This window comes from Acomys russatus, chromosome 15 (assembly GCF_903995435.1).
Source record: "Acomys russatus chromosome 15, mAcoRus1.1, whole genome shotgun sequence".
NCBI lineage: Eukaryota > Metazoa > Chordata > Mammalia > Rodentia > Muridae > Acomys > Acomys russatus.
In genome coordinates, this window is record NC_067151.1 from 35,090,959 (window position 1) to 35,110,123 (window position 19,165).

Here is a 19,165-nt window from a genome sequence, read left to right on the forward strand (position 1 = left end):
TAGCAGGAAAAACTAGATTGTAACACTCAGTACCTACTTCTAATAGTTTGTTCTTACTTAGGGAAAAGATAACCAGATACATAATCAAATAATTGAAAACAATGGTCCCTGTATAATAATATCCAAGCAGTTTTCCACTTCACAAGGAAAGTTGGAATCATTGGTCAAAGCTATGTCAAGAGGTAGCTTTCTTAGTTGAAAAGCAGATAGAGTGTGGTATTGCAGAGCTAGAGAACTGAGGGAAAGGAGCAATCCAATTAGAGAAGTTGTATTGTGGATCACTGTGAAGCTTTAGGACTTACATATATGTATTGGGTTAGTATAAGAATGGTTGGATTTGATTTATGAATAATATAAAAACAACAGAGAAGAAAAACTGATTGAACAGAGAAAAATATGATTGTTAGAAATAGGGATCAGTAAGTAATACAACTTATGAATTATAAGCACCCAAACTACTCCAACGTGTCGAAAACCCAGTTGACTGAGGGAGTACTTATATTATAGGATGCATTAGCAAAAGAGTCTAGAAAGAGATAGATATATAGATGAGGTTTATGGATTAATTGGCAGACTGTTAGAGATATCTAGGTATACAACTGGGTAGAGAAATAATGATATTGAAGAATTTTTTCCTCTGTATTTAGAGTCCAAACTTTAGAACAGGCCAGGATTCTAAGGAACAGAGTATGATAAGAGATGAGGATCAAGCCAGAACCATAAGCTGTACCTCCTAACATTTAGAGATCAGAACAGAGATAATATGAAGAGGGTGTGTTAGAAATGGAAACATTTAGGGAATATTGTTTCCTAACCAACAAAGAAAAAAAATGTTTGTATCTGCTTTTAGGCAGATTGTCTGCTTCTGGAAGGGTTTTGCTGTTTGTTTGTTTTGGGTTTTTGAGGCAGGGTTTCTCTTGTAGTGCAGGTTGTCCTCGAACTCACAGATCTGCCTGCCTCTGCCTCCCAAGTCCTGGGATTAAAGGCGTGCGCCACCACACCTGGCTCTGTTACTGAAGTTTTAACCATAATTCTTAAACCTCACTCTTAGCAGTACTGTTTCTTTGGTTCCTAAACATTTCTTCTTTCAGTTTTCCATACTTCATTTAGAACACCTGATAATACTGATAACTTATAACATCTGATGTACTTATACCTATTTTCTACACATTGATATAAGACTTCAGAATTGGCATTGAGAAGTTGTTTAGCTATTCACCAGGTTACATGGTTTCGTTTCTTCCTTTGCAACCTTTCATTGTTGCTTAAATTACTTGACCTCAATCACCCATCCTACTTTCAGAGGTCATGGTAACAGGTCAATTAAGAAGGTATTTATTATTTATATTTCTCACCAAATTTTAAGAAAACCAAAGCCTTAAATAGCAGAAAACTACAAATGCACTAAACTATTTTTACAAAATCTAGGACTTTGTTAGAAAGATTTGTTAGGAAAAATCTCCCATTGATTTGCTCAGACTAAGAGAAAATTTAAGTACACCCAAAAGTCACTGGACTAGAACAAACAGAGCATCTTTTGTTGTTGTTTTGTTTTTCCATTGTATTACTCAACAGTTTAAAATTTTAGGTTTATACTTCAATATGTTTAAACTCATATACAGTTTGTAAGCCTTTTGAGAAAAAATATTAGGTTTTTTTTTTTTTTTTTTTTTTAAAGATTTGGAACAGTGAAAGAGGTATATATGGCTGACATTTAAACTATAGCTGATGTTCTTTATGTGCCTGCACACACATGTTCATACTAAGACTGCAAATAAATTGTTGAACAGTTTGGTTTTGTTTGGTAGCTGTTAAGAGATTTTAAATAAATACTGTAGATTACTAGAAATTAGCTTCAATGTTTGGACTTTTAGTTGGCTACTTCTAAAATATTTGTTATAATATTTAGAAAAAAATATTTTTTGTTTTTGAAGAAATAAATTTTAATAGGCAAAAATAATTACAGTGTTTATTAGCTTTTACTAAATATCTTTTAAAATATTTTTGCTATGACAGTTACCTCTTCAGAATTTGACAGAACGTTATTACAAATACGAAAAGATTTGGAGGATTCTGCGATTCTCCCCTGCCCCCCCCCCCAGCTTTTTAATTCTGTTGTATTTAGACCAGAAATGGTGATGTTTTCAGTATATTAAAATATGTGTGCAGGCAGTATGGCTGTCACTGTCCATAGGTATTTAAGAGTGTATATTGTGTCAGACATGGTGGCTCAGGCCTTTAATAGCAGCATTCAGGAGGCAGAGGCTGGTAGTTCTCGCTAGCTTTGAGGCCAGCCTAGTCTACATAGCAATTTTTAGGGCAGCCAAAGCTATACAGAAGAACTCTGTCTCAAAAATGAATAAATAAATAAGCAACTCAGAGTAAAATGCACACTTTCCTGTTTAGAAAGTATGTAGATTTTTAGTGCATATACTTGAGAAATACATAACTGGACTCCTTTAACTTTATTATTTCATTTTATCTTTTCCCATCTCCGATTTCAATTTTTTATTTTCTGTTACATGCTTTGTAAATTCATAAATTCACATAGTGCTAGGGGATATAAACTTAGTATTAATGCTGATTTTGTGTATAGTATGTGTGGGGCTCTGGACATAAGCCTCAGAACTGAAAAGAAGAAATAAAAGGAGAATGCCCAAGGGAGATGACTCAGTGGGGGCAATTTGCCACACAAGCATGAGGACCTTAGCTTGATTCCCAGCACACACATTTTGAAGGGGGTGGGGGGGGAGCCAGGAACAGCAGCACACACCTGTTCACTTCTAGCACTGGAGTGCATCCCTGGGGCTTAGTGGTCAGCCAATGAGAAGCCCCTATTTCAAAATCTAAGTTGGAGAAGTGATTGAGGAAGGCACTTGATGCAAACTTCTGGTCTCCATATCTGCTCTCCAACACACATTCACATGAACATATGCATGCATGTTCTCACGCAAAAAGACTATGTGTCAGCATGTAGGGTTTTTGTTTTTTGTTTTTTGATGTATCAGTTTAATGATTTTTTGATTCTGTGTTAATTTCTGGGCACATACCGTCTTCCCATGTTTTCACTCTGTCAGGACTATTTGGACTAATTGCTTATCTTTGATATTTCTAAGTCCATATATCTAATTCATAATCTATGAAACAACTATGTAAAAGTGTAGGGAACCTTTTTTGAACAGTGATGAAATTATACCTACATATTCATGGGTAGCCTTTTAGAATTTTGAAAGTATTTTGAAAGAAATATGGTTTATACTTGAAAATCGAATTGTGTATGACTCTAAAGATATGCAGTCAAGTGGCAAACAAAAGGCTAGGGTTATAGTTGTCAGGGGTGAAGCAGTCATCTACTTCAGCCACCTATATTCATTTTAGAGTAAGACTTTTCTACCATTTGGAACTCAATAGTATCTCTTCAACTATGACCCTGTTCTATATAATAACTAATTTTTAAAATGCTTACTAAAGGAAAAAATTAGATAGCGGTATTATACCTCTTAAACATAGTTTTTAAATTCTAGAATTAAATACTTACATAATATGTGTTAATTTGTAATAAGCTTAGCAGAAAAATGACAATTTGCATAGCTGGGAGTGGTGGTGCACACCTGTAATCCCAGCACTCTGGGAGGCATAGGCTGGCAGATCTCTGTGAGTTCGAGGCCAGCCTGTTCTACAGAGTGAGTCCAGGACTGCCAAGGCTACACAGACAAACCTTGTCTCAAAAAAACAAAACTCAATTTGCTCTATATATGGCTAGTTTAATTCTGAAGGCTCCCTAGGCATTTACTGTAACACTGTGTTAGCAGGCAGGCCCTTTAACAAAGAGTCAAGGAGATCGCCCTTTGAGGCCTTCCTGACAAGCAAATTACCAGTGCTATCAACACACATTTCGGAAAGCATTTAGTTAGTTAAACAGGACCATACGTTTTATCTTTTTGTGGGTATCTTCCCATAACAGAGTAAATCATCAAAATTAGCACTTTTAAAATATTGAGTGTTTCAATTGCTAGGATTATGACTATAAAATTTTTCAGAGACATTTGGTGACAATTAATAAAATAATCACAGCTTTGGTTAAATGTGGATTTTTGCCTTCACCAGGTGATTAAATTATAAGCTTATGCGTTCAGGGGAAAAATCCAATTCATAAAATATTAATGAAGTCAAATGTGGTGTGAGATTACATTTGGAAAGATTGTATTTGTAAATAGCCCTGTATAATAGAAATAATCCATTCAAAGGTTAAGATCTGTGCACCTCACACATTTAGGTCAGACACCTTAGATAGCTGCAGAGTTTCCTTTCCCAAACTGCCTGGAGTTTTGAACATACTGATCTTCCTCAATATTGTGCCTCTCTCTTTCTCCCTCCTCTTTGCCTTTCTCCACCCACCCCCACCTTATCCACCCATTAAATCATTTTATTTAGGATGTTAATTGTGTAAAACTGAACCCACAATTATTCCCGTTGCTGTAGACCACTGACAACTAAAAATAAAACTATGTATCCTCAGACAGGAAATGTTTTTAATGATGTTATTCTTCAGGGATTGAAATAGATGCCAAGTAGGAAATTTTCTCGCAAAAAAAAAAAATAATAATAATAATAATTTAAGAAGATACTCTTAAACAATGTAATTTGGACCATTTTTAAATCTTTTCCCAGTTTTCTTTTCCTCCTTACCCCCGGATATTTGCAGGACCACTGTTAAATAATAATTCAGGACATATTATATCTGTACATAAAGCACGTGATAAAGTTTGTTCTTACCAACATGTCTACTTTAAAAATTGGGAGATGTATAGACAGACAGAGATGTTGGAATAAAAGTGGAGTGCTGTCTTAAGTATTGAAATGATCCATGCAGATTCTTACGATTCTGCCAGCTGTACTAGATTAAAAACATACATGGACTTGGACCAGAGAGTAGTGCTCCATTGTCTGTCATTCTGTAGGGCTAAAAACTGTCTATATCAGCTTGTGTGGTGTTATAAATCAGAATTTCTGGATCATGATCTTAAAACTTTTTATTGGTTCCATTTCTATTTGACTCTTCACTGACAAGTATTCTGGTGGCCTGAAAGTCCATGTTGGAATTAAGTTTTAATCCAAATCAAATATTTCAAATTATTTTACATCTAAAAAATATCAGTTGTGTAATCATGGTAAAACATCAACCTTTGCTATAAACGATTTAAAGGCTATTTGATTAAAGCACTTATTTACTTAAACTCTTTGCTAGAATTTTTTTTAGAATTCAGCATCGGAGGAGGAATGTGACATAATAATGATCGAAAGCCGAAAGTTTAAAAGTTGTGATGCCCTCACATGGTTGGAGGGTTATTCTAGCTTCTAAGGACTGAATGTTGTCCACAAGAGTGTCTCATCAGGTCATAAATTGGTAAGACTTAATGGATTAGATTTTATGTATTATACCTGATGTTGTTGTATTGAGATGACTATATGAGCAAAATGAGCACGTTGTGTAATTAATAGTATAAAATATATAAGTTAAGCTTAGGATTTTAAATACTTGAATTTTGTAATCATTTCAAAGTCTCACAAAGCACAAAATCCTGTCTCTGTAGTAGTATTTAATAAATACATCAGCTTAAAAAAGAAAGTGAAATCCTGTGTGTTAGTGGCATTAAATATTTATGTTGCATCTGTTATAGATGCTTACAGTATAGTGGAAAGCCCAAAATATTTTGCAGCTTTTTTCCAGGAAATGTTTGAGAAGTAACTTCTTTTTTAAAAAAGGAATATACCCATTTTCTTCATAAAATTCTGAATAAAAATTTTATTTTCTTTTGGAGGATTTTACTTTCTTCATAAAGGCCATCTTTAATTGTTTCTAAACACAGCCAATTTCCCCCAGTTTTTATGTTGAAAATACTTAAAATGCCAGTGTCAAGAAAGCAGCATTAGATGTTAGTATACATTTTTGTATATCCTGAAAATTAATTTCTCTTCATTCTCTGCTTAGAAAACAACTTGTTTTGAGTACTTTCTTTGGTTTGTTTTCTAAAGCTGTATTTTAATGAAGTGGGCTCTTAGTAATATTTAGTTCAGGATAAGATTTTAATTTTTTTTTAATCCAAAATTCATTTTGAAAATCAAAGAAAAAAGTATGGGCTAAGTTATATGTCCATAATTATATAGTTATAGAATTAATGCTCTTATTAAGGTATGGGACAAATACACTAAAAGCTATTAATTAAATAGAACTATTTGGAGTTACTTTCTAAGAAAGGTAAAAGGAATGGGTTGATACTGACTAAGCAAGCCACTGTAGCCTTTTCTACTTTATCCTCAAGCAGACAAAGATCTTTGTCCACTATCTCCTTGGCCACATTCACACTGTGTCCTCTCAGTAATATCCTCAGTTGTTTCTAGTGTGGTTTTTCAAAACTACTCTGTAAACTTAAGTTCCTTCAAATAGTAATTGTGAGTCTGGAAAGAAATAAAACATATTCTATATACTTCCTGTTTCTTTCTTTTTCTAAAAACAAATCTGTATAACTCATCAAGAAATGTCTAATTTTTCCAGTGTATGTTTAATAGTTAAAGGCGTCAGAAAATGGTAAATTTTAGCAATTTAAGGTAATATTGTTTGTGCAGTCTTATATAAAAAGTTGAGCATTTATGAGATCTTCAGGAATAGTTAATATCAATATTGAATGTTTTGGCTGGCTTGGTGGCACATGTCTTTAATCCTAGCACTCCAGAGGCAGAGCTAGGAGCATCTCTGTGAGTTCAAGGCCACCCTGGTCTACATTAACAAGTTCCAGCACAGCTGGCACTAACTACATAGTCAGACCCCCTCTGAAAAACAGCAAGCAAAGAAAGAGAGTGTCATTTGCTTTAAAAGGCAAGCCTTTTTAGTCAACCAAATGTATGATTTATGAGAGGAATTTTTAACAAGTGCATTGATCTACTGATTTTTCACTAATAATTGACCTTCACAGAGTAATGAAACAAATCAGAGCCCAGCTGCTTTAGGTTAACAGTTCTCAGATTTCCAGGTGCCTTTAATCCCAGCACTTGAGAAGCTAAGACATGCAGATCTCTACTTTAAGGCCAGCCTGCTCTGTGGATCAAGTTTCAGAACAGCCAGGATGACATAGAGAAACCCAGTATTTGGTGGGGGAAGGGGAAGGAAACTCATACTGTCAATCCTTGTTTTGCAAAGAATAATACTGAAGCATAGATTACATAATTTGTTACATAGCCATTAAATGGTGGCACTAGGAATCATGTTTAGCTCTCATTAGAATGCATACATGCTCTCAGTTGCAGTATGCTGGCATGGAGAATAGCCCTAGATAACTTGGTAGATAAGTTTTATATGAATACATGAATTTAATTTATAGTCAACTTGAATTTAGCATGTCATTCTCTATTAGATAATTACTGTTTCCAAAACACATGTTGTGAGTTATAGAGTGCCCAAAATTATTCCTTTCATTAGGAAACATTCTATTCAAGTTTAATGCCTATGATTATAAGCAAATAAATGTTATTATGATACTTTTTTTTTTTAACTTTTGACCCCACTGGTAAGTTCAGGGGGTAAAGATGCTTGACACCAAGCCCAGTGACCTGAGTTCAGTCCCAACGATCCATGTAAAAGTGGAAGGAGAGAGCCAACTCCCACAGGTTGTTCTCTGACCTCCGTGTGCACACCATGATATGTGTATGTGAGCACATACACAAACACACACTAAGTTAAGTAATGTAAAACATTAAAATCTTAATACCTATTAGAATAGTACTAAGTGAAAATTTAAGAAAGTCATCTTTTAATCAAATTTTATAAATAGCAACAATAAGGATGCTGTTTTAAAAGCTCTAATTGTATATATTTCCTAGGATAGTAAGAAATATATGTAAAACTCACTACTGAATTCTTCGTAGGAATTTTTCACTTTGTGAATTTTCACTTTGTTAAAGTCCATGGAGAAATCTATTTTATTTATACTTTTTAAAACTTACTGATGAAAATTTCTTTCAGGTACCTAAACCTTTCATCCTTGTATGTGCTTTGCATATTTCTTTTGGGTTTTGATTTTACATCTCATTGAGCTCCAAGCCTTATAACCTTTTTTTCTTATATTTTAAATATAGACTATCAAACATTTTCAAGTTCTGTGTGTCTGAATATGACTTAAAGCCATTGTGGTACATACCTTTAGTCCTAGTACTTAGAAAGTAGAGGCAGGAGGCTTGAAGAGTTAGAGGATAGTCAGATTTGATAATGAGAACCTAGTTCAAACACCAGAGCTGTTGATACAGCTTCTTGGTGTATTGATTGCCTAAAATGTGCAAAGTTTTGGGTTTACTCTACAGTACCACATAATAAATGGAAAGAGAGAGGGAAGATAAAGTTAAATCTAAAATTATGCTGTTTAAAAACAAGTTCGAGTTAAAATCATTAGAGTTTGCTTACTCTTCATTTAAATTGACATTGTTTGCCCATAAAGGCAAACTTTATTCAATGTCATGATAAAAGTATACAGAAAACTTGGTATATAAGAAAATGAAAATCTTATTTTTGAAGTGTTAGTTTTGAGAATACATTTATGCCTCATCTTCTTTAGTAATACATTTATGTTCTCAAAAATAAAACTATAGAAATTTTAGACCCCCCTCCAAAAAAATAAACAAATAAACAAAAGACAGTCATACCTAAAGTAACTTTCTAGCAAAACTACGGTCCCAGTCCTTATATATTCCCCTTCAGACTTTTGAATTACATGCATACATACACACAGAGGCGTGTGTGTTAAATAGTGGTAGCTATATAGCTTTTCTGTACTTTTAAGCTAAAGTCTAAACTAAAACAAAACCGGTATGTAATAGTAAATTTCTTTTTGCTGCTGTGACAGAATACTTGAAAGTTATTTAAGGTAGGGTTTATTTTGACTGACAGTTTCAGGGATCTTAATCCAAGTTTACTTGTGGTTTTGGATATAGTGTGGATGTAGTAAGGTAGACCATCATAGTGGAAGTGTGTAATAGAGGAAAGTAGCTCACCTTGTGTCATCAAGGAAGCAGTGAGGCTGTAAGAAAAGGACAAATGGAACGGTCTTGGAGACAAAGCATACTCATCAAAAGCATATCCCTGTGACCTAATTCTTTCTTGTACAAGGATTCTGCTTCGTACAAGCCCATTAGTACCCTTATGATGTACTTACCTCTCAGCTGGGGCCAAGCTTTTGGCAGACACTTCATATCCAAATCACATTACTCTGGCCTCAACCTCCAAAAACTTAAGCTGTCTCTAATGCAGAGTACATTTAGTTAACACCAAAAGTTCCAAAATTGTTCCACATGGAAAGTCCCTCCGAAACTCCAGGCAAACCCAACCTATCAGCCCTCATTAAAAGCAACAAGTTACATACTTCCAGTTTGCCCAAATGACAAACATTCCAAGGGTGAAGGAGACATAGTCGTGAAGAATTGAACCAAAACAAAACCAAGCCCTGGTGGGGCAGAAATAAAATCCTCTGGCTCCTTGTCTGGCATCTGCTGCATACAATGGTATGATGTTAACTCCAAAACACTTAGCTAGCCCGACCCCTATGTCCTTGCTGGCTGCAGCACGCATGATCTGTCTATCAGGCTGGCTCTGTTCATTGCCTATGGCTTTCCTTGGCAAATATCCCATGTTTCTGTCATCTCTGACTTTCTGGAATCTCCATGTCAGCTTGAGGATGACTCTTACAGCTTCACATAATTGCCCTTTCACAGTCTTCCCTCAGGGATTCTAATCTTGTCATACAACACCTGGCTTTCCAGTCCTTCCTTTGGCTATCACTGGAAGTTTCCATGGCCCCTTAATGGTTAAGTTCTGCATGGCTACAAAGCCAGCATCTCTTAGGTGATACCAAAAAGATGATTACTATCACATAGCACATATTAAAGAATATTAGCTGCCCTTAAAATTCTGTGAAAATAAGAAGGTACATTGTCTAGTTAGCTGTATCTATAGCTGTCCTAATTATAAATAGAGGCGTTAGTTCGTGGTCATGTAAGTTAAAGTACTAATATAAACATAGCTCTGAAGTGGTAAGGAGGTATTGCCTAAAAGCAATCATAATTTTAATCTTAGAAATCACAAGGATGTCTTCTTTTTGTAGTTGTTAATTGTATTTATAGTTCAAGGACCTCTTAGGGTTATCTGTGCAAAAAGAGTAAAGTGTCTTGGAATTTCTTCACACTCTGAAAGCTCATTTACTAAGAACTCCCACTTGTTTACAAGCCATTCTTAAAGCATTGTGGTTCATCTTTATCTCATCTAAGTAAATCTTTAAAACTTTGTCCTGCTCTCCTCACCTTCAGAATAATTTTTGGTTTCTTTAACTTCCTCTTAGAATCATTCCTGATTGAATTATTAAAGGGATTGAGCTTTGGGAGAACTCATGGATATGTATTTATGAAACATGGTTATGAAATTAAGGTTTGACACTAGATTGACCTCTGAACCTATGGTTATTATGTGAAAAAAATCTTTGCCAAAGTTTTCTCCAAAAGTTTAGGAGTTGAGAAAGTCCACCATGTTTTCCAGTGATATTGTATTAATTTTATTCTGTTAAATATCAGTGAAACTCTGACAATCTAAAAATTACTTAGGGTTCTTTTTTTTTTAATGTTTAGTGTATACAAGTACTGTGTTACATAAGCATCAATGTGAATTTTAATCTCCAGTTAATTTTATTGGTATATATTTTGGAATTGTATGAAGTCTTAACATTTGACTATTAGAATACAAAAAAAAAAATCAAAGTAAGCCTAGTAGGCTATAATTAGGATTGCTTAAAATTCTTTGGGATAATAGTAAAACATGTTTTTAATAACTAATAATAATTAATTTTGCAATGCTTCATTGCCTCAGGAGCTTAGTTCTTAATTTGTAGTTTAAGAAAGTTGACCTAAGCAGGTCCACAGTGGCACACGCCTATTATCCCACATGCAGAGGCATACAGATTTGAGTTTAAGGCCAGCCTGGTCTACAAAGTGACTCTAGGACAGCCAAGGCTACACAGAGAAACCCTGTCTCAAAAAAAAAAAAAAAAAAAAAAAAAAAAAGAGAAAGAAAGTAAACCTTACAGTGTCAGTAGTACAAGGTAATTCTTTCAAACAGTGGATTGAACTAATTGAAGTTTGTGTTTTCTATCGTAAGTCCCCTTGGCAGCCTTCCTTTAAGATAGTACAGCAGTGAACCACACTTTACAAATGTGGCTGGCTGTATAGTATGTTTACTCTCTAGGAGCCACCCCTCTAGTAGATGGGTAGAATTTAGATGTTAAAAAACAACTGGAGGCTAAAACAGGAGGATCCTGTGTTTGAAGCCAACCTGGCTTATGTAGCAAGATTCTATCTTGAATGGAAAAAACAAAACAAAACAAAACAAAACTTGTCTAATTCAAAAGTCCATGCTCGTAAAACTAATATTCTTTTAGAATTCAATTTTCTATTTAGACAACAGATGAGAGGTAAGCTGTTTTACCTCCCAGAGAGGTTCCCCTACCATAAAACAGAGAGCAAAGGGGACTTTTGTAGTAGGGAAAGGATGACCTAAACAGCATTATGCTTAATCTGTGCTTTTTATTTGTTGACGGTCTTTGTTTGCTCAGACTTACAGACTTAGAATTAACTAATACTATGTAATTTGTAAACATCTCTACTGTAAAACATTGATTGGTAGGCCGGGCATGGTGGCGCACGCCTTTAATCCCAGCACTCGGGAGGCAGAGGCAGGCGGATTGCTGTGAGTTCGAGGCCAGCCTGGTCTACAAAGTAAACTCTGTAATCGAAAAACAAAAAACAAAAACAAAAAAATTGGTTTATTAAAACCCAGAAAGGAACAGTCTGTTGGTAAACACCCTAAATCAGACACTCAAGAGGCAGAAGGGGTAGGATTTCTAGTTTGAGGCCAGCCCAGGCTACATGAAGAAATCCTAAGCAAAATAAAGAGAGCAGATATTCCCCCCATAAAGAATACTGTTCATTTCCTTAAGGAATAATGACTTTGGTGTTTTCCTTTTAATCAAAACAAGAATTAAGTAATTACATATTCAGAAACCTCAAGATATTCTCGTATTCTTCTGGGTTTAATCCAGATTTAAAACAATCCCTTCACAACCCCTGGACCTTGGGGGTAAGAAGTAGTAACAAAGACAAATTAGTAACCTAAGAACATGTTTTAGTTGTGGGATCTTAGTGGTTAATCTCAAAACTTACTTTATCATTTGTATTATTCATAGAGTTAAAAGTTTTTCTAGAAACTCTTCTGTCAAGAAGTGGGCATAAATGAAAATAGTAGCTGTAAAATGAGCATCATGTTGCTATTATTTGAATTTTACTTTAGTTTACAAAGAAATAGTTTGATTTTGTTCAAACCTTATAAAAAATGGGATTGAGAAAATCTGTTCAAAAATAGCTGTTTAGCTGGAAGAAACGTTATTAGGATCTTGAGAAGGAGGGGACAGTTTGAGACTATTGAATAAATAATATTCCTAAAAACTGTATATGCTTTCTCAAGCCCATCTTACTCTATAGCTTTCTATGTCTTCTGCAGCGTGTTTCCCATTTTATCTAACTTTAAGCGTGCTCACTTTCTCCCACGGGTTGAGCTAGCCATCCTATTCCTACAACTCTGAGATAGAGAGCTCTTGGCCCGAGACTCTTGGATTCTAGACTATCTTCCATAGTCTTCTTTCTACATTTCACTGCCAGGACCCACATTTCAAATGAAACCTAAACTCATTTCTCCTTTCCTACTTTACTTACAGATCTAGCTGCAGTATGGCACACTACCGTTGTCCAGTTCCAGACTGTCTTAGGCCAGTGTCATGTTTTGCATTTCTTCACAGTAGAGCCCCTTTCTCTCTTCACCTATTTGCTCTCCTGACAGTCTCTATGCTTCAGTTGTTTTGCAGTTTCTCTTTTTAATCTTAAATACACAGTATTGTTTCATACCTATGAATATCGCTCTTATCTGCTCCGGTCTTAGTACCAGTTCTTACACAAAGAAGGAAGGAAAGAATATTTACATGGCTACACTATTTGATAAAATTCTGTAAATAGGGCTAGAGAGATGGCTCAGAGGTTGAGAGCACTAACAGCTCTTCCGGAGGTCCTGAGTTCAATGCCCACATGGTGCCTCACAACCATCTATAATGTGATCTGACGCCATCTTCTGGCCTGCAGGTGTACATGCAGGTAGAGCATTGTATACATAATAAATAAATAAATCTTTTTTTAAATTCTGAAAATAGTTGATAAAGGGATCTATGTCTGATAAGAATAATTTGCCAAAAGACAAATGACTTGAGGTGAAGCCAAGCTACACTGTAAATTTACTAATTGCATTTGTCTAGTGATCCTGTTAACCTTGGATGCTGCTAAACTTTTCTTCTAACCAGTGTTCATTGGCTGGCATCCTTGGAATAGGAAAGTGGAGTATGTAAGTGTTAAGATGATAATGCTGAGGTGAGGCTTTATAGAAAATAAGAAGTGGCATTTGTTCAGGATTTATAACTTGTTCTTCCAATGGGTTTTAATTATATAATGTTATATAAGTTTATGTATTGGATATTTGACTGTCAGAACATAAGATGGGCTGCCTAAACGGCTCACTGGTTTTTGAAGGTACTTACTGCCAAGCCTGACAACTTGAGCTGGATCCCTGAACCTTCATGGTGGAAAGAGAAGACTGATGCCCAAAAGTTATCTTCTCACCTTGACCATAATCCATTATGTTTTCCTCACAGGCAGAAAATAAATAATCTATGTAATTGAAGATTTTTAAAAATATTTTTACTTGTTATATTATGTGTATGGATGTTTTGCTTTCATGCCTTTATGTGCACCATATGCATACCTGATACATCAAATCACCTGGAGTTACAGACAGTTGTGAGCTGCTGTGTGGGTGCTGGGACTCAAACCTAAGTCCTCTACATGAGCAGCAAGTGCTTTAACCACTGAGCCGTTTCTCTAGGCACCCCCCTTAAGATTTACTTATTTTTATTTTGTGTTGATGAGTGTCTGTGTGCATGTTTACATGAAATCAATTTATTATTTTTTTATGGCAAGCTTCAAACTAAAAATGGGATTAAGGAGTGGTAGTATTGTTGACATCCACCACCTGGGAAGAATTACCATAATGAAAGTTATGCAGTAAATTCAGAAGATGACTTGAGCGATAATAAATCTTATACATTAAGAGGCCTCAAAATCAACACAGCGACCCAGGAGTCAAGTTTACTATTTTGTTATGGTTAAAGAAGCCTTTACAGAAGAGAAAACTTGATCTGAGCAGTAAAAGAGTAATGACATTATAGCAGAAGTACTTGGGGAGCAAGATAAGCAAGAGCAGGAGTTGTGGAGAAAGAGCTCTATAATAGAACGCTTGCCGGGCATGCAAGAAATGGTTGCAGCCTGGGGATGAGGGGAAGGAGTAAAGAAACCTTGGAGGGTTTAATGAAATTTAAGACTTCCCATTTAAGATTTGAAGTGGGTTAAGGAAGGAACATAAGGACTACATATGGTAGTTCATTCCTGTATTCCTGGCGCACTAGAAGTAGAAGCAGGAGGAGCAAGAGAATTCAAATCTGGGGACTGGAGAGAGAGCAGCACCCTGGGAAAGAGCAGTGGGTGCTCTTCCAAGGGATTAGGCTTCAGTTGCCCGCACCCACATGTTGACTCATAACCATCTCTAGCTCTGGTTCCAGGGGGTCTAGCCCCTTCTTCTGGCCTCCTTGGGCACTGCATGTGTGTGATGCAGACATACATGTTGGCAAAACATCCATACACATAAAATGTTAAAGTTCAAAGCTAGGATGATGAGAAGGTTCACCAGGAAAAGACCAAGCCAGGTGACCTGAGTTCTATATCCTGGAATTACATAGTAGAAGGGGAGAATCAGCATCCACAAGTTGTCCTTTTGACCTCCACCTGAACATAAATGAGGTGCAAGCCAGCCTAGATAGTGAGCTGCTACCTCAAAAACAAGGTATAAAAAGTTACTATTTGAAATTAATGTAGAGAGTTTCCATTAGTAGCCTAGTTCCCTTTGCAGCAAGAGGAGGCATCTTTTGTTACGGCCGAGAATACCCAAATTAACGTTAAATGGAGATAGCTATTTTCAATATTGTTTTTATGTCCTGTGATGGATTAAAATTGTATTCTGTTTCTGGTTTCTAAAATGTAAAATGTATCTTAATGAACTTTGCATTTGTCTACAGACACTCTTTACTGCCATGGTTTTTCTTAGATTGTATTTATTTTCACAGATTTTTACCATGAAAACTGTCCATGAACCTCATAGGTAATAAAAAATGTATCGTTTCCTCTTAGTTAAGAAAAAAATATGCTGTTAACCTATAAAGGAAGGTTAATCTTTACTATAAAATGCCTGGTTCTTCATATTTATTCCTTTCCTGACCCAGCTGAAATTTGTTAACTCATTAGGTGTTTTGCATACGTAAGAATTTTTGCTATTGGGCTTACGCCTTTTTAAAATTAGAATTAGTACCTTTGAGAAAATGGAAAATCTTGAACTATGTGAGTTTTGTTTGGTTTTGCTTTTAAGGTTTACTGAAAGTCTTAGAAGCTGGCTGATCACCAACTTCTATCATAGTAAACTAAACAATAGTTTTAGAATACAGAGTGTGAATATATAAAAGTCTCCACTTTATTCCTTTTCAATGTAATTGGATTATTTCAAGTTTTATCTGATGTTAGGAACTGTTGATTTAAATTCCTTTTTAACTGTCTGCTCTTTTTTTCACTACTAGCTACTATTGTATAGTAAGTGTACCCAGTTGTCAGTCATATACTTTTCCCCCCATCTCCAGGAAATAATTAAGTACTCAGGACTATAGTGTCAATTTTTTATTTGAATTTAAGCCCCTTGGTATATATTGTTCACTTCTCTATAATATACCATCAGATTACCTAGTTGCTGTTGGGCGAACAGCAAACGGAAATCAAGAAACGCCCCACACACGCACACTGTTTTTTAAAAAGGGGTTGGATTTGTTGTTGTTTGTTGCTTAGTTGTTTTGTTTTTTGAAACAAGGTTTCTTTCTCTGTGTAATCTTGTCTGACCTGAACTTACTTTGTAGACCAGACTGGCCTTGAACTCACAGTGATCTGCCTGCCTCTGCCTCCCTGAGTACTGGGATTATAGACATGGGCCACTGTGCCCAGCCAAGAAAGCCTCCAGCATTAGTAAAACTGCCACTATCCTCCTACCCCTTTCTCAACACCGTTCCTTGTTTTAGTCTGACTTAGAAGTAAGAAATGATCTTTAAATCTTGCCAAATCGTGCCTTATGTTTGTGGGATAAGAAGCAAGTAGATACATGTGCTTGTTGTGTGCTGGAGCATCTTCTGGGTATATTCCAAGGAGTGGAGTAGCTGGGTCTTGAGGAAGCCCTATTCCCAGTTTTCTGAGATAGCACCAGATAGATTTCCAAAGTGGTTGTACTAGTTTGGATTCCCACCAGCAATGAAGGAGCGTTCCTCTTTCTCTACAACCTCGCCAGCATGTGGTGTCGCTTGAGTTTTTGATCTTAGCCATTCTGATGGGTGTAAGATTGGAATCTCAGAGTCGTTTTGATTTGCATTTCTCTGATGATGAAAGACTTTGAGCATTTCTTTAAGTGTTGCTCAGCCATTCGATATTCCTCTGTTGAGAATTCTCTGTTTAGTTCTGAGCCCCATTTCTCAATTGGGTTATTTGGTTTGGTGGTGTTTAATTTATTGAGTTCTTTATATATTTTGGATATTAGACTTTTGTCAGATGTACGGTTGATGAAGCTCTTTTCCCAGTCTGTAGGCTGTCACTTTGTTCTGTTGACAGTGTCTCCTGCTTTACAGAAGCTTCTCAGCCTCATGAGGTCCCATTTATTAATTGTTGATCTTGCTCAACCATGTTCATAGTGGCCTTATTCACAATAGCCAGAACATGGAAACAGCCTAAGAGTCCCTCAGTAGAAGAATGGATAAAGAAACTGTGGTACATTTACACTATGGAATACTACTCAGCTATTAAAAACAAGGGATTCCCGAAATTTGTGGACAAATGGATTGAACTAGAAATAATCATAATGAGTGAGTTAAGCCAGAAGCAGAAAGACTCAAATGGTATATACTCACTTATAACTAGACACTAGCCCAAGGGACATGTCCCATGAAAGTCTTCACCTACCAGGAAAGTGGGATAGATGAGGGGACATTCTTTTGGGACTCTAGGTGAGAGAAATATGGGAGAATGGGGAAACAGAAGGATCCAGAGGGTCCTAGAAACCTACAAGTAGAACATTATGACGGGCAGATCTGGGCCCAGGGGTCCTGCTCAAACTATGACACCAACCAAGGGCAATACGTGCAGTAAACATTGAACCCCTACCCAGATCTAGCCAACGGACAGGTCATTCTCTACAGATGAGTGAAGAGTAGGGACTGACTTTAACATGAACTCTGATGCCCCATATTTGACCATGTCCCCTTGATGGGAGGCCCGGTGGCACTCAGAGGAAGGATAGCAGGCTACCAAGAATAGACTTGATACCCTATGAGCATATACAGGGGGAGGAGACCCCCCTCAGTCACAGTCATAGGGGAGGGGAATAGGGTGAAAGCAGGAGGGAGGGAGGAATGGGAGAATAGAAGGGATGGAATAACAATTGAGATGTAATATGAATGAATTAATAAATAAATATTTTTAAATGCCTAAAAAAAACAAAAGAAGCAAATAGATGGCTAGGGAAGTGGTTCATTTGGTAGCGTACTCACTGGAGCTCTGAGCTTAGCCCCTGGTACGACATGAAACTGTTATGATAGTGCAGGCCATGTAATCCTTGCATCTAGCGGGTGGAGGCAAGAGGACTGGGAATTCAGAGCCATCCTCAGCTAGGCACGGGAACAAAGGAAGGGAGATAGGGAGTATGTTAGCAAATAACGTCATTTATCTTGAGTAGATTTTATTATCTCAAGTAATAGGATATTAACCCTACTCACTTTTTTGAAATATTTGGAGACAGTACTATACTCGTTTCACTTTGTATCCACCTTCAATTTTACTGAGCAAAATTCATACATATACTTATTTTCAGCATTTTAATAGAAAAAGTTTAGTTCCACTAGTTAGTCTGTTGGTTTATATTTATTTGTTTTGTGTGTGCATGCACATGTGCCATGGTACACCTGTGGAGGTCAGAGAACAGTTTATAACAGCTGATCCTACCCTTTCATCTAGGGGGATGAAGTAGCTTCACAGAAGAACTATATCAGAATTTTACTGACAGGTAATAGGATGTCTCCCTGAACCCCAAATATAATATGGAAATAGAGAAAAATACCAAAATAGAAGATACTGTTAATCTTGGTTTTATCTTCTTTGCAATTCAGCTCTTACCTTATTTTTGTTGTTTAAATAGTCTAAGCAGACAGCACTAACAGTGATAAACGATATTCTTAAGTAGGTTAAACTCTTCCTAAACTAAGGAGCTAAGTTTTGTAAATTACACAGCTAGTAAGTTCTAGTTCATATATTTAATAAAGTGTCTTATTCTGGAATATCAAGATGACTCAGTGGGTGCAAGTGTTTGCCATGTAAGCCTGACAACTTCAGTCCATCCCTATAACCTGCTCAGGGGGAGGAGATTCTCAGAAGCTGTCTTCTGCCTCCACATGCAGCTGTAGCACATGTGTGCCTGCACTTAGACACACAATAATACCATTTTAAATGCCTGATGGCAATGACTCGGTGGATAAAGGTGGTGCTGCCAAACCTAAGAACCTGAATTTGATCCCTGAGAACCACATGGCAGAACCTACTCTCTCAAGCTGCCTCTGACTGGCATACAGATGGTATGGCATGTGCACATAGACACTTTTTTTTAATTGGAAAAGTAAAAAGAAAGGCTCTATTATGCAGGACATACTAATCTCTAGAGACAATTGAGGCAGTAGCTCTTTGTTTCCCTTTGTTTCCTTCTATGTTTTCCCATTAGTTTTTTTCTGCAGCCATAGGCTCATGTCTTGAGGATATGATACCCCTAGAAATAACTTGTCTTTTCAGAATGTTTTTCCTATATTCTTCAACATATAGTAAAACTAGTCATCTATCTCTATTCTCCATT

General features: G+C 36.3%; 1 protein-coding gene across 4 annotated transcripts in view; it reads left to right on the forward strand.

Annotated features, from left to right (window-relative positions):
• Tsc22d2 (TSC22 domain family member 2) overlaps nt 1-19,165 on the forward strand; it is a 48,227-nt gene that overhangs the window by 18,172 nt on the left and 10,890 nt on the right. For 2 of the 4 annotated variants that reach the window (XR_007831924.1, XR_007831925.1), the window contains one exon: nt 5,249-5,407. The exons of the other annotated variants lie outside the window; for them this stretch is intronic. The gene's annotated coding sequence lies outside the window, so the exon portion shown is untranslated. The remainder of the gene's footprint in view (nt 1-5,248; nt 5,408-19,165) is intronic. 4 annotated transcript variants of the gene reach the window in all.